This window comes from Trematomus bernacchii, unplaced genomic scaffold (genome assembly GCF_902827165.1).
Source record: "Trematomus bernacchii unplaced genomic scaffold, fTreBer1.1, whole genome shotgun sequence".
Taxonomy (NCBI): Eukaryota; Metazoa; Chordata; class Actinopteri; order Perciformes; family Nototheniidae; genus Trematomus; species Trematomus bernacchii.
The window spans coordinates 151,548-168,520 of NW_022987791.1; the positions used below are offsets into that span (position 1 = coordinate 151,548).

General features: G+C 39.6%; 1 pseudogene; it reads left to right on the forward strand.

Moving 5' to 3' along the window:
- Positions 1–16,973, forward strand: part of LOC117497681 — a 139,573-nt pseudogene that overhangs the window by 40,966 nt on the left and 81,634 nt on the right.

Genomic DNA, 16,973 nt, shown 5'->3' on the forward strand with positions numbered 1-16,973 from the left:
TCTCACCGGTGGATAACGATTTTATGGCTTTCCAAAATGTTCTAGGATTATTTAGGTTTTCTGTAGTAACTGACAGATAGTACTTAGACTTAGCACTTTTGATATGTGAAGTGAAGCTATTTCTTAGCTGCCTAAAACGCAGCCATTCTACCTCTGAGCCTGATTTCCTAGCCTTTGCCCAGGCCTTGTTTCTCTCATGTAGGAGACTGGACAGTTCAGCAGAAAACCAAGGATTGTCTCGTCCCTTTACTCTAAATGTACGCAGGGGTGCATGTTTATCTATAACTTTCATAAAACCAAGATAAAAATAAGACCATGCAGTTTCTACATCAGCACACAGATCGATTTTTCCCCAATCAAAGCCAAACAGATCATGAACAAAACCCTGCTCCACAAAATGTTTTATGTGTCTCTTAATAATAATACGGGGTTTAACCTTTTGGACCTTAGTGTCCCTAATTGTGGCTACAGCACAGTGGTCACTCACATAATTTGCAAATACTCCCACAGATGGGTATTTATAGGGAACATTAGTTAAAATGAGATCAATTAGGGAGGATTTATTAGGGGACTTAATGTTAGGGCGAGTAGGACTGTCAACAATCTGAGTAACATTCAGAGAGATACAAAGGTTTTTAAAATCCTCTGATACTGCAGTTAACCAGTCCCAGTTAAAATATCCAAGTAGCACTATTTCCTTGTAGTCTAGTTGTGATAAAAGTTTTGCTAGTGAAGACAAGGAGTCCTTGACAGCTGAGGGGGGTCTGTAACAGCCCACCACCATGACTTGTTGCCCCTTTGCCACTTCTATATTTAAGGCTAAAAATTCGAATTGCTTACTGACAGATTTGGAGATCAATGTGGTTACACTGTACTTATTCTTAACATAAATGGCAACTCCACCACCTTTATTAGGCCGGTCGGTACGATACACATTATAACCATTTAAGGATATGTCAGAGGCCAAAATAGTTTTATTTAGCCATGTTTCTGATAACACAATGACGTCAGCGTCAGTCGAGCTCGCCCAAATGCGGACAAAATCTAGTTTACCTAACAGACTGCGCACATTCAAGTGGATGAAACCCAACCCAGATCTAGCTTTAAAATCAGCAGGAGTAGCGATCTGACTACTACTACTGGGCGGACCAGGGTTAGGTTGAACATTTCCTGACAGTAATAACAACAAAAAAAACAGGCATCTTTTCCTCTTAATCGAGACACATACATTGTCATCTACTTTAGAATCACCGGAAAAGTCTGTGAGAGTTTGATTAGAGCTTAAGAAGCAGTCCTGAAGAACCATCATCGCAGGCAAACAAAAAAGACAAACATATTTTGTCGAGCAGATTGTCTGCGACAAGGTGACCGGTAAATGTTTGTGTAAGACATCCGAACCTTTACAGGGGATGTCCACTGCGGGCGGTAACTACATACTGATATACACCTGAACATCAGCAAGAGAGGACTCTTTAAAGTAGAGACACTACATACTGATATACACCTGAACATCAGCAAGAGAGGACTCTTTAAAGTAGAGACACTACATACTGATATACACCTGAACATCAGCAGGAGAGGACTCTTTAAAGTAGAGACACTATATACTGATATACACCTGAACATCAGCAGGAGAGGACTCTTTAAAGTAGAGACACTACATACTGATATACACCTGAACATCCGCAGGAGAGGACTCTTTAAAGTAGAGACACTACATACTGATATACACCTGAACATCAGCAGGAGAGGACTCTTTAAAGTAGAGACAATACATACTGATATACACCTGAACATCAGCAGGAGAGGACTCTTTAAAGTAGAGACACTACATACTGATATAAACCTGAACATCAGCAGGAGAGGACTCTTTAAAGTAGAGACACTACATACTGATATACACCTGAACATCAGCAGGAGAGGACTCTTTAAAGTAGAGACACTACATACTGATATACACCTGAACATCAGCAGGAGAGGACTCTTTAAAGTAAAGACACTACATACTGATATACACCTGAACATTAGCAGGAGAGGACTCTTTAAAGTAGAGACACTAAATACTGATATACACCTGAACATCAGCAGGAGAGGACTCTTTAAAGTAGAGACACTACATACTGATATACACCTGAACATCAGCAAGAGAGGACTCTTTAAAGTAGAGACACTACATACTGATATACACCTGAACATCAGCAAGAGAGGACTCTTTAAAGTAGAGACACTACATACTGATATACACCTGAACATCAGCAGGAGAGGACTCTTTAAAGTAGAGACACTATATACTGATATACACCTGAACATCAGCAGGAGAGGACTCTTTAAAGTAGAGACACTACATACTGATATACACCTGAACATCCGCAGGAGAGGACTCTTTAAAGTAGAGACACTACATACTGATATACACCTGAACATCAGCAGGAGAGGACTCTTTAAAGTAGAGACAATACATACTGATATACACCTGAACATCAGCAGGAGAGGACTCTTTAAAGTAGAGACACTACATACTGATATAAACCTGAACATCAGCAGGAGAGGACTCTTTAAAGTAGAGACACTACATACTGATATACACCTGAACATCAGCAGGAGAGGACTCTTTAAAGTAGAGACACTACATACTGATATACACCTGAACATCAGCAGGAGAGGACTCTTTAAAGTAAAGACACTACATACTGATATACACCTGAACATTAGCAGGAGAGGACTCTTTAAAGTAGAGACACTAAATACTGATATACACCTGAACATCAGCAGGAGAGGACTCTTTAAAGTAGAGACACTACATACTGATATACACCTGAACATCAGCAGGAGAGGACTCTTTAAAGTAGAGACACTACATACTGATATACACCTGAACATCAGCAGGAGAGGACTCTTTAAAGTAGAGACACTACATACTGATATACACCTGAACATCAGCAGGAGAGGACTCTTTAAAGTAGAGGCACTACATACTGATATACACCTGAACATCAGCAGGAGAGGACTCTTTAAAGTAGAGACACTACATACTGATATACACCTGGACATCAGCAGGAGAGGACTCTTTAAAGCAGAGACACATACTGATATGAAACTGAGGGCATTGCCCTCTAAGTAACTCACGATGATTGATAATTGAAATGGTTTTATGGACAGATGTCTTTACCTCAGAGACACTGAGATGCTTTTATAAACATTTTGAAAAACGACGTCATCTGATAAACAGCAAAACTTACCGGCTGATGGAAAAGTACCACAGATGTGTGTCCGATCTTGTAAATACATTTGATATGTTTTAGACAATCGACTATTGTAAGAAAACTGTATTTATACAGCAACCTTCATAAAGGGGGAGTTGAGACTAAATTAAAGCACTGTGCTGCACCAGAGCAGAACAGAAGTGAATGAGTGAATTTGGGATGTGGGAAAGTCATGCATGTTATCATTGATTTTGAGTTGGAAAAGAGGGGTTTTGTTACGCAGGAAACTTCAGCTGACCGCCTCCAGGCCCTTTCTGTCACACATCATGTCCCTGGGATCTGACTGTGGAGCAAAATCAAAACAGTTTTCACCCAAAAATGTTCAATATTTCAACCTTCTTAACTCTGCAGCAGAGGAGACAGTTAACCAAGTTCAGTCCCAATAATCACCACTACATTAAATATGAAACATTTTCAAGCTACAAATGCCACTGTTTTGTTTTTTTGTATTCAATTATTCTTTGTATTCTCAATTCTAGGGATTTTTTGTTTGAAGTTGTGCGATGTGCCAATGATTATGACATTCATTTAGTGTGCAAGAAACCGAGAAGAACGAATCCATGATAAAAAGATTTAAAAAAACGACACAAATTACAATGTTAAGCCTCTATTAAAGGCTTGATATAATAGACTGCATGATGTTATGCTATGATGGCTGTGGGGTCACTAATTGTGGCATCAATGGGGGCCTTCATTTGGCTAAACGTTTTTTTATTGACTAAACATAAGAGCAGCTGAGTTCAAACTTCTACAATGCAGAAAAACACTGCTTGAATGTTTCCCTTTTGCATTAACACAATACAAAATAACTGAACGTTTACATTCGTAACTTACGAAGTTGCTGCTCACGAAGTTGCTGCCGGAGCCTGAGAAACTCCACCGGCGGTCATACGATGGCTTAAGATGCCCTCACGAATGGCCCGATGTTGTTACGATCAGAGCCGAATTTGAACATTTCCTTTATCGTGTGTCCATCGGGTGTCAATTTCAGGACAGTGTGACAGGGGCTTTAGCATTTCTTGCTGTTTACATGTTAATTGCAGAGGCTGGCAAGGGACAAATGATTGAAATTAGTAAGGCTTTTCTCAACTAAAAATACTAATAATTGTTGACTAATTGATTTGACAGATCTGATTATCTCGAGGAAGATCAAATGATTCATTCTTTATCGACTACGACCGAAATAACCTTTGAGTCAAATTAGTGAGGGAGACCTAGAAACACCTTACAAGCCAACGTTACTAACCACAGCCAAATTGCCTAGTATTAACAGAAAGATTATTACATTTGATATAAGGAATAGGAATGATTTTGAAGATGTAAAACTAGTGTATTATTTTTTTATATTTTAGATCATACACTTCCTAGCGGTTCAGGACCCATCGTTGTTGGAGTGGTAAGAACACTCTGTTGTTCCCACTCCTGGTCCCGTTGGCTGTGCTCCTGGTGGGTCTCTACAACAAAAGAATGCTCGGTAAGTGCAATATATAACAACTGTCTTCCTTCAACAACAAGATACCTTTGGATGGAATATTTGTGTTTTATTTTCTGTACAAGAAAATACAACATGTAATTCGAGTGAGTGTTTATTGAACAAAAACTTCATTCTAATAGTTAGGTTTAATCTTTCTAGCATATTACATGTGCTGTTTTGAGGGCATTGCGCGATGAGTGCTCTCATCATAGAGTGTCCAATGCTGGACGATTCTCACTCAACGATCGCCATCTTAGCTGCATCACGGAAGTTACGCAGTTATCAGAGCAACAAGCTGAGCTAGCTCGGTTATCCTGCTGTGATCTGATCAAGAATGATTGTGATTGGTGGTTAGCTGTGCATGCAGAGCCGGCATGTCACTCACTCAAGTGCCCCTGACATGAGAGCGTGAGTTTTCCTTTTGTAGCAAGCAGCAAAAATAATTGTAACATGACGTGTTTGAGTTCATTTGCCTACTTAATATCGTCCTAAAAAAAAGCCCTAGTCTCTAGCTATCGTTGCTAGCTATCGTTGTTAGTACAACATGCAGTGTACTAAGGGCAGTATCTGGACTTGGACAAAGCATTGGTTTTACAGTCTTGTCAGCCATGAGCAAGGATGTGTTGTGTGAGATCGTTCTAAAGTGCAAAGGTCTGTTATTATTTGATGATGTTCTTCAAAAGGGGATCAGAGGTCACATTGAATAGCAGTCCTGTCAATCATTATCTGGAATAACTGTAAACCTTAATCCACTGCACAGTGAGTTGACCCTGCTCACAGCCGCCCAGCTCTCATCAGATCTGAAGTTTCTCCCTCACAGTGAGCTTCTGTAGGGCTCCGTTTAAAATATCCATCGTTCTGCTTCATATCAATCTTTATTTGCACGATCCTATGATAATGAAACTTAATATTTCATGCAAGAGTAAGAAAGACATTCTCTGAAAATGCTGCTTTCAGCCTCAAATATGTACATTTCCTGCTTTTCTTACGCCTTTGAGACACTGAGTCATCTTGTTTTGCTGACATTTTACTGACCCAACGATGAACTGAACAAATTATCAAAAGATTTATTGATTAAAAAATAGTTTTTAGTTGTAGCCCTTATTTATATTCGGTCAATCAATTAATCACATTTTATTTATATAGCCCAATATCGAACATTTGACATTTGTCTCAGTGATGTTGACTTTATCCATAATCATAGCTATGTGTTAACATGGTCTTTATTTACAGGAGCGTGCATAAGTTGAAATAAGGGCGAAGGTAACTCGTTTATTTTCTGTTTAAATCAAAACATTCAGGTAGCAGCAGATTTGAAAATGTCTTCTCTTTGCAGGTTCAAAGCCTCTGAGAAGCAGCAGTGATGGCTCAGGTGGTCAGTGTCTCTGTCCACTCATTAAAAGCTGGTTGTGTGTGTCTTCATGTGTGTGTTTTAACTGTGTCTTCTGGTGCTTTTCCACTGCAGCACGACCCGCTTTTTTTTGCTTTTCCACTCAGGGCTACTTTTTCACCTTTTTTCTGGCCCTCCAAAATGGAGGTTCTTACCGGGCCAACAACCGGGCTGAATATGCTAAACTAGTGACGGCAAGGGGGCTACCACTACAACAACATGAACATATTTGACGGTGATTTAATTGTAATACACAGTGAAATCGCACTCAACGAGTGAAACTGGACAGTAAGAATCACCTCACAATGGATTAAGGATCGTATATATAATATATATATCATTAGTAACAATATATAAAATATATTATATATAAATATATATATGCCGCTAAAACTGTGTAATATATACCTGGCTGCTAAATCCTCCGAACTGTTACAGGATGTGTATTTTGTAAAATGTGTAACTTTTTTTTAATCTTTAATACTTTTTGTATGCATACTTTAGGTAACATTAAGCTGTCTTTGGCTCTTTTCTGCTGTAACAATGTAAATGTATTCTGATTCTGATTCTGATTGATATGTTTTTGTCAGTTTGTTTCCCTATATTGCGACACTTGTTTTGTTTTGTATGTATCAATACCTTCACCCAGCTTTGAGGCCTCCAATGAATGAAATCATCTTGTGGCTGGGAAAAATGTGAACAAATAAATCTCACAAAGAGTGACTTTCAGGCGTAATCATTATAATATCAAAGACAAGCGCTTTTAGTAACAATATATAATATTCTATATCATCTGTTTTATATCTGTGAATGTACATGAATACAATACTGCACTATTAACCATTTGAAATAACATGTACTGATAATACTAACAATATTTGTACTTAAGTATAGTTGTACATGCAGGATATGTATTTATTGGTTATTTGAACACACTGTATTGATGTGTTCTTTTACTTCAAGTACTTTGTTGTGCTTGTTTGTAGCTACATGTCTGTTCCTGTCTTCCTGTAATATGTTCTCCTGTGTAACTTGATCGAAGGGAGCTGCAAACAGGGAGGGACCTCGAAAGTGAAAGTTAGTGAGTAACAGACAGACTCCATTTCACACGTTGACAGAGCAGCAGAAAGAGAACAGGGTGAGTGTTAAAACCAGGCTCTGCTGGGGTTTCCTAAACAATTCATGTTTACTCTGTTTGACTTTATCTCTGAAAAATACAGTCTCGATAAAAAAGCAACGTCTTAGAGTCCGATGTGGCATATTGAAATGTTGGAGGTCTAAACTTCCCCTTTCACGTCCGTGTGTCTGCGCCATCATGGTTACAAAACTATACAGACGTATGTGTTGTTAGTTGTGTTAGTTGATTTAAAACAAAAAGTAATCGCGTAAATCACGATCATAAACTGTGATTAATCTTCATAAATCAGAAGTTTAAAATATTAGTAGGCCTGTTAACTTGTATTTTGGAGAGATATAAAACAAATACATCGTGTGTTGTAGTCTAATAAAGCGGTCCATGAAAAACTGCTGAGAGAAATAAGAGGGGTTTTAATCCGTGTATCTACCGTCCATTTGTTTTTCTTTATTCAACAAGTAAACGGAAGAGCGTCTGAGGACTTTTTGCTTTTTACCTTACTAAAAATGGTCTGAGGCCCAATCCCAAACCTCCCCCTACACACTACCCCTACACACTCCCCCTCCGTGACGAGTGAACTCCGTGGAGTCTCACACGCAGCTCAACGAGGCTTCCTCCTGTCAGATGGAGGGAGTAAATACAGCAGCAAGCTTTGGGACAAACTCCCCTCTCTCCGGCAGAAACAGGAAATGCCGTAACTGTATGTAACAACGGTTTCAAATCAGCTTCTCTTTGACAAAAAATACAAATTAATAACTAAAATAAAACTCCAAACATCTTTAATTGTGTTACTTTTTTGTAAAGCTCTTTTAGTTTTAAACCTGATGTTTATAAGCTTCTTAGTTTTTGCAACAATCTGTAAATATACACAACTTTATAATAAAATGCACACATTTACCTTTTTCTAGACTAAACACAGGTACGATCCTAAGTAAAAAAAAGATGAGGTTATCATGAGGTTGTTAACATCGCAGTTTATCAGTGGATGTTTGCTGGAACTGTTTGTAAACAGCGTGTTTCCTGACGGACACACACAGCGTTGAGACCAGCCGCGGCGTTATGGGTGGGCCTACTGGGCCTAGGCCCACCCACTCTGTCACTGGGCCCACCCATTCATTGATAAAAAATGACTGGGCGAAAATATAGTTTCCAACATTTTTATTTTTGATTATCAAAACTAACGATTACATAATAAAATAAGAGCAAACATGTGTTTCCCTTTAAAAAAACTTAGAAAATTAAAAGCAACATGAATTAATGTAATCAGGCAACGTAAAATGTGAATTTGGACCGAACTCATAGTGGAAGCCCGGGAGCAAACACATCGTAGAACGTCTCGCGGGCGCGCGCAGATGGAGGACAGTGGACTGGACAGACACAAAAAATATACCGCACTCACTAACGATGTCACAACAATCGATGTTCAGGTTTTCATTTGAAAGAGTAAGAAGAGTCATCCTCACAGCAGGTGCCGCCTTAGAGAGACGAGAGTGTGTTTAATGTTGTGCCCCGCTGAGCTCAGTCCCTCTGCGGGACGTAGCACCCGTTGCAGGTCAACAGAAAATAGCATCCCAGTGCCGGACTTCTCAGCCATAGATGACCTGGCGGCTACACAGCCAAAGCTCATAAAGTACCCTCAGACACTTTTCGGACAAAAGAAAAGGAGCTCTGCTGCCCACTGGTATGACAAGAACACATTATTGGAGTATAGCATTAGCAAGGACAGTGTGTTTTGTAAAATATGCCGGCATTTTAGTGAGAGGCGGGGCCGGCGGAGAAGATACATTCAGTCGCCATGGTTACAGGGACTGGAAACATATCGACTATGCTCTCAGTAAACACGAATGCAGCGCAGCTCATGCAATAGCTATGGAGAGAAATACAAACTACAGACAGTGCGAGAAGTCTGACCATGGAACCATCCTCCATCAGCTACTCAACCCAGAGGGCCGACAGGGAGAGATCATTGAGAAAAATCGGGAACACGTAAAGTTTTACCGGACATAATTGTCACGTGTGCAAAGCAAGAGATTCCTCATTTCATATTGAGACTAAATATTTAGGGAAATGATTAAGAAACGTAGAGCTAAAATGTGGTGCCATTTGCAACTACCAGAGCGCACCCTGACGCGGCAGGCATTCTCCAGCCCAAATCAGCAAAGCTTAGGAGTGTGAAGCAACAGTATCTGCTGCCCAGCTGCTTTAGTATGAAACGTATACTTCAGCTCATGAAAGCTCTGCAGTATCAGAAGGAAGTAGCCTCATGATAAATATGCAGCCTCTGAAAAGTGCCGCGTCAGAGAACCAGTGCCTTTTACGCACGGCCGCTCACTTCGCTAGATCCGCTAAAGGACATCAGCCTGCAGTCTAACCACACAGACACACATCAGGTGTTCGCTCATTATTCCATATTATGCCGTTGTATGCTCTTTGTTTCTAAACGTATCAATGTATTGTGAACCAAAACTAAATAACATGCAGTATAACATTTATTTTCACTCATTGCGGCGTGCCGCTTAATCATTTAAATAATATTTAAGCTTCTCATAAGTGAAAATGTTTAAAAGAGAAGGGTTTTGAAAAAGTGTCTTTACTATAGGAAATATGCATTACACAGTTGCCTACAATGATATGCAGGCATTTATTTTTATTACATTTTTGTTAACGAGAAACATCTATTAGAACAGGCCCAGCCGAAATTACATTGGCCCACCCACAATTGAAATCCTGGCGCCGCGGCTGGTTGAGACCTTGTTGTGGAGGTGCCGCATAACACAACAGGAAAGAATGAAACAGAGAGGAATCAATAAAACACAAACACAGATATAGCTGATAAGTAATTATTATTTAGTTGTTGCAACAAACAAACAATAATGGGAAGTACATCACCTGCTGCCACAGCAGCCAACCGTGGAAATGCCCCCCAGAACAGAAGAAACACAGGGCTATATATACTTTTCTAAATGACACACGAACATGTTCCACAAATATGTTTAACGCACACACATTTTATCATGCAGCCAACCACACAAATGTCACATGTTTTTCTCTCTGAAAGCTATACCTGTATATGTTTAAACGTCATCATCTCATGATATCTTTAGGATTAGTTAACTAACAAAGGTTAACTGTTTTTATAACCCGAGGCCTTCTCTGCACTTCCTATACCCTCGGTGTCAGCTCACTTAAAATGAATACATCTATTGATAATTCAGAACGACCATTGTCTCTCTAACTGTGTGTGACCCAACTCAGTAACACACATCATATGGAATACCATGTGATCATTAATGAATATCATAAATACGCTGTATTAAACATTCTGCCATAACACTCCCTCCTTTTATTAATTAAGATCACTTAATCAAAAAAGATTATTATTACAAGTAACCTACTGAGTTCCGCCCTCGAAAGCCCAAAATGACTTTCTGAAAAATATTTATCAATGGGTAATAATTTTACTCGAGGCAGAATTCACAGGTCACCTGTACTGTACCTACTCACATGTTAGCGATGCCATGATCTTAGGGCAGGAATACCGTGAACATAGTTTAACGTGACAGAGGAATAAATACACACGTACACCATCAGCTGTGCTTCAATCGGAAGTGACACGTTTTATTGCGCATGTCCCTTTTATCACGGGAATACAGGAAGTGATTAGTATAAGAGTACTAAATAAACAGAATTCATATATTACATTTCATAATTCAACACCCCCACTTACTCTTATACTGCACAATTTCTCAACATGAATTCAAATGTAAACACCTTATACACCTGCACAATAACACAGTGTTTGAAACTTCTGGGGTTATTTACATTCCAAACAAATACTTTACAAATTTCTCACTTTTGACCTTTGTTGCAGGCTTAGTGAAAATATCAGCAACCATATCAGCTGTAGGGCAATAGTCAATGGTTATCATGTTATCACTCAGTACAGTTCGAACAAAATGATACTTGACATCCACATGTTTACATCGTTGACGACATACTGGGTTCTTGGATAGAGCAATTGCACCCTGGTTATCTTCAAAGATGTTCACAGGAGTATATTGACCCTCACTATCCATGCTCTCTATTAGCTGCACAAGATACAAACTCTCTTGTGCGGTGGCAGCCAGTGCCATGTACTCTGCCTCACATGTCGACAAAGCTACTGTTTGCTGTTTCTTTGATCTCCAAGAAATAACAGGCCCATTGCTAGTTAGACTAAAACAGTACCCTGTTATACTCCGTCTGTCATTTTGGTCTGTTGCCCAATCCGCATCACAGTATGCAACAAGTTTCAGTTTTTCATCTTGTTGTTTAAAACATAGCTCCTGATTAATTGTGCCCTTTAAGTACCTCAATACATGTTTAGCAGTTAACCAGTGTTGTTCTTTTGGCTCTGAAAAATGCTGTGACAGTTTACTGACTATCCAACTTAGATCAGGCCGTGTAGATGTCATTAAATATATTAAGCTGCCTACCACTTCACGATATTGTGTTGCATCAAGCTTCGTACTGATGTCATGTTTGCAGTCGGGGAAAATGTCTCCTTATAGTCTATTCCTGCCACTTGACTATATCCCTTTGCAACATATCTGGCTTTATATATCTCAGTCTTTTCTGTGTTGTCTTTGATTGTATAGACCCATCTACCCCCCACTGCATTTTTGCCCTCTAGTAGTGTGGTCAATGTGAATGTGTCATTTTCCTTAAGAGAATTCATTTCCTCCTGCATAGCATCAGTCCAGAGTTTTGACTCTGCTGAATTCATGGCCTCTTTAAAGGTGTTTGGTACATTACACATTACTCTGTAGCAGTAGTCAATATTTACATACTTCTGGTCGTCACACTGTACTTTACATTCATAGTCCTCTAAATACTGAGGTCTCCTCCTTTCTCTTTGGGGATAGCTTCTATTTTGACCTTCTGCTCCCTTTCCTGTCTGAGTGTTTGTGTCATCTGTCTCAGTTCGAGCCTCCTGTGTCTCTTTTGGACACGAGTCAGTCCCCTGGGTTTCTGGCTTGGTGGATACAAACCTTTTCTCATAAAAATCGTCATCACTTGCCTCAAAATCAGTCTGTGTATGTCGCTCGACTATACTTTTTGTGACAAACTTCACTTGCCTGTGTTTTCGAACACTACCAGTGTCTGGGTTGTAGACTAGGTATGCTGGGCTGTTTTTATCATACCCTACAAAAATACCCTTCTCACACCTCGAGTCTAACTTTTTCTTTTCCTGCTTGTATGCATAGCATACAGATCCAAATATATTCATTTTTGAGAGGTTCGGCTTACGTCCTGTCAGCATATAATAAGGTGTCTGTCCTACACGTCTGTTGTAACATCTGTTACGTATTACAGCTGCAGTCATGACGGCATATGTCCATAGCTTCTTTGGTAAATTGCTCTCAAGAAGCATGCATCTTGCCATTTCAAAAAGTGTTCTCCAGTTTCTCTCAGCTGTCCCATTTTGATGGGGTGAGTAAGGTGCTGAAGTTTCATGTCGTATTGCATGTTGTCTAAGGAGCGATTGAAAGTTTGTCCCGGTGAATTCTGTACCGTTATCAGACCTTATACATTTGATTTTACCATAAGGTGCGACATCAGCAATGAATTTCTCTGTGGCTTTGAAAGTATCACTTTTAGCTTTTAGGAAATACACAAATACTGCCCCTGAAAAGTCATCTGTAAAAGCCAATGTGTATCTGAATCCCTCCTTAGCCTCTGGCTCAATGGGACCTGCTAAATCAGTGTGCACAAGATTGAGCGCTGCTTTAGCTCTTGCATCTGGTTGTCTGTTCCTACTCTGAGCAAATTTACCTCGAGTACACACTTCACAGTTAAGGTTAGATTTATCAATCCCACCCTTAATTTTCATCCCCTCAGTGACTTTTTCCAGTTGTGACACATCATCATAGTTACAGTGACCAAGTATTTCATGCCATGTTTGAATGTCATAACATCCATAACATGCATCGTCCTCAGCTTCACAGTCCACAGTGTTTAAAAAATAAAGTCTATCATATTCCTTGATGTCAAATATTTTACCTCTCTGGTGAATCAGCTGGTTACAACCCTGACGAAAGTTCACTGATGCTCCGTTGGCTGTCGCTGCTTTAACAGAGAAAATGTCTTGTGGATAGGACGATATATAGAGCGCGTCCTTCAGCATCGCTGTCACTCGTCGTCCCTCCGTGTCTTGCAGGCAGACCTCCGCCTCTCCTTTCTTCAAAGCGACACCACTTGTTCTTGTCCCGTCAGCCAATTCAACAAAGTGGTCTTTCGGTTGAAAAGTCTCATCGAACCTTTTAAACTTGTCGATGTTCGTTATTATGTGTGACGTTGCTCCGGTGTCGACCATCAGCCCTTTATGTGTAACTCCGGTTACTGGACTGTCACGTACTTTAAAAACAAATGAGTGGTCCTCAACGTCAGTTGCTTGTTTAGCATTGTCTCTCTCTTTGCGTCTGCAGTTTGCATCTATATGTGTGGAACTTTTGCAAAAACTGCACCACCGTCTCTGGTCTTTGCTGTTGCTGCTACTCGCACTTCGACACTCACGAGCCCGGTGTCCTTTCTGACCGCAGTTGTAGCAGGTGATATTGGGGCCATCTCTCCACTTCACCCAGCCACTCGCTTTCATAATATTATCAGATTCCTCACTCAAGTTGGCATTGTATTTTTCTGTGCTTTCATAGCTCCTCAACTTTGTTTTGAACTCACCAAAAGTTAGCTTCTCATCCCCTTGTGTAATGTGGATGGCAAACGGCCTAAAACAGATTGGCAGTCCCTTTAAAATCATGGCTATCAGCAGCCCGTCGCTAAGAGTCTCTTCAGCATTTCTCAGTGCTGTAATTGCCGTTTCGGCACGAATAATATAGTCAGTGACGCTCTCATTAGCGGCTTTCTGCAGTGACGTTAGTTCAGTGTAGAGGCTGATCACCCGTGGTTTCCCTTTCCCAGCGTAGTGGTCCCTCAGTATTTGTAACGCTTTTCTTCCGTTGTCCGCTGCTTCTCTCATGATCAGTGAAAGGCTTTTATCATCCAGTACCTGGATCAATTCCGCATAGGCTTCTTCGTTTTTCTCATCATCAGCCTCATCCTCTACACCTGGCTCATCTAGGATGGCAGCCTTCAATCCTAGCAGTCGCAGGTGACCCAAAAACTTTGTCTCCCATAACTCGTAGTTCTTCTCATCTCCGTCGAAACACAAACGGTTCCACCGGCTTCCATGGTCCCTCCTGGGCCCATAACCTGTTAGCGATGCCATGATCTTAGGGCAGGAATACCGTGAACATAGTTTAACGTGACAGAGGAATAAATACACACGTACACCATCAGCTGTGCTTCAATCGGAAGTGACACGTTTTATTGCGCATGTCCCTTTTATCACGGGAATACAGGAAGTGATTAGTATAAGACTACTAAATAAACAGAATTCATATATTACATTTCATAATTCAACAACCACACAAATGTCACATGTTTTTCTCTCTGAAAGCTATACCTGTATATGTTTAAACGTCATCATCTCATGATATCTTTAGGATTAGTTAACTAACAAAGGTTAACTGTTTTTATAACCCGAGGCCTTCTCTGCACTTCCTATACCCTCGGTGTCAGCTCACTTAAAATGAATACATCTATTGATAATTCAGAACGACCATTGTCTCTCTAACTGTGTGTGACCCAACTCAGTAACACACATCATATGGAATACCATGTGATCATTAATGAATATCATAAATACGCTGTATTAAACATTCTGCCATAACACTCCCTCCTTTTATTAATTAAGATCACTTAATCAAAAAAGATTATTATTACATGTAACCTACTGAGTTCCGCCCTCGAAAGCCCAAAATGACTTTCTGAAAAATATTTATCAATGGGTAATAATTTTACTCAAGGCAGAAGTCACAGGTCACCTGTACTGTACCTACTCACAATAGCCAAAAAACCACCTTTTTGATTATAACATAAAAAGTGGAAGAAAAGACAATTGCGCTAATCCTACTCTACTTAAATGGAAAATCATTTAAAAACCTCAGTATGTTTAAGAGGAAAAAATCAATTTGTCCCATTCAAGTTTAACAAACTTACATACATAACCTAATAACAAAGTAACATACAATTAATACTTGATTGTACATAATGAAAAATCTTCCAAAACACTTATAGCAAGATGTAACTGTCCATCTTTTTCTACTTCTGTTATATTGTCCAGTAATCACTTCTTCAGGATGTGCACGTTCCGATCTTCATGCGTAGCCTTTAGATGGAATATCTATCTTAGCCTTCATGCTGTAATGTCCCATCTCATAGCAAAATCCCTTGATGACATCTGAAGCAACATCATTACCATTTGAATTGGACGGAACTGTAGTCAGAAAAACTGAGACTTCAGTAAAAGAACAGTTAATGGTAGATCTTCTATATGCTCTCTGGAGTGTTGAGATTACTAATATACTTGGCTGTAAATCATCTCAGAAGTTTTGGGTTTTGTACTTCGTGTTGACCCAAACCCATAAGACAATAGCAGTGGAAGAATAGCTGGAAGTCATCCAGCTGCCTTCATTGACACTCCAGTCTGCCTCAGAATGATCCTTCTTCCCTCCTCAAGATTGCAAGGGGAAAAACAGCTTTGACCTGGGTAGAAAATAGCACTTGCATTCTGGGTTAACAGCCTACAGTCGACCACTAGGTCTTAGAGTCTTATCTATCATTTTTAAACTTCTTGAAACCATGAAATGTTGTTTGTGTTGTGTTTTTACTTACCCACAATTTCCTAAACACACAACAAACATCTCCTGCAACATTGTTTAGCCATGGTGCTGAAACCAATCAGATCCCAACCTTGAACAATACATTTAATCATACGTCTTAGCAGAACCCAATTCGAGAGCTTGGGAAAAAGTTTTTCATAAAGAAATAATGAAAGATTTCAACTGGGATGGAAACAAAATATTATCAAATACATCTTGAAATTAAATTACTAAATTGAACAATAAACCCATTATACCCCTCCTGGAAACATTGTCCTCCAACCCATAGAGACCATGTTTCCCAAATAAGACACTTCAGAGTACCCATCTTCACATACAATGTTATTTCAAAGTCCTATGACTCATCATCAGGAACACCTAAAACAAAGAAAAAAAAAAAAACTTTCTCCTGTCCAAAAGAATCAGCAATGTTAAAAATCAAGCTACATAGTCATCAAGCCATGCAGGGATCATGCAGAGTCAAACAAAGTTCATGCGTCATGTCTCACAATGGTTCAACTAATATGGCATAGTCAGAAATCCATTGCCAAAAACATTGTGTTTACCCCAAAATAAAATCACTCTGTCGGTGGGTCAGTGTTACTGTAACAGTCAGGAATTGACAAATCAATTCACATTCATTCAGTCTTTGCAAAGTCTAAGTCAGTCTCGAGATCTCATGTCCTATAATAGTGCACTTTGATATTCTACCAGCTGGAGTTTTTACTAGTGACATCATTGTGTTGATGTCAAACAATGCAACAAAGTTTTTCCCGTGTTCGCAGCACAATTTTCTTCAGATGTTTAAACAAACAAATTATCAATAAACTTCATTAATGTACTGCCCCTAGGAAACACAAAGCCTGACAAATGTTCATGCAAGGCATCCCTAAGTGAACCTGCAGATAACGGCCTTTTTAATTAATATTCCAAATTAATCAATAATAATAAC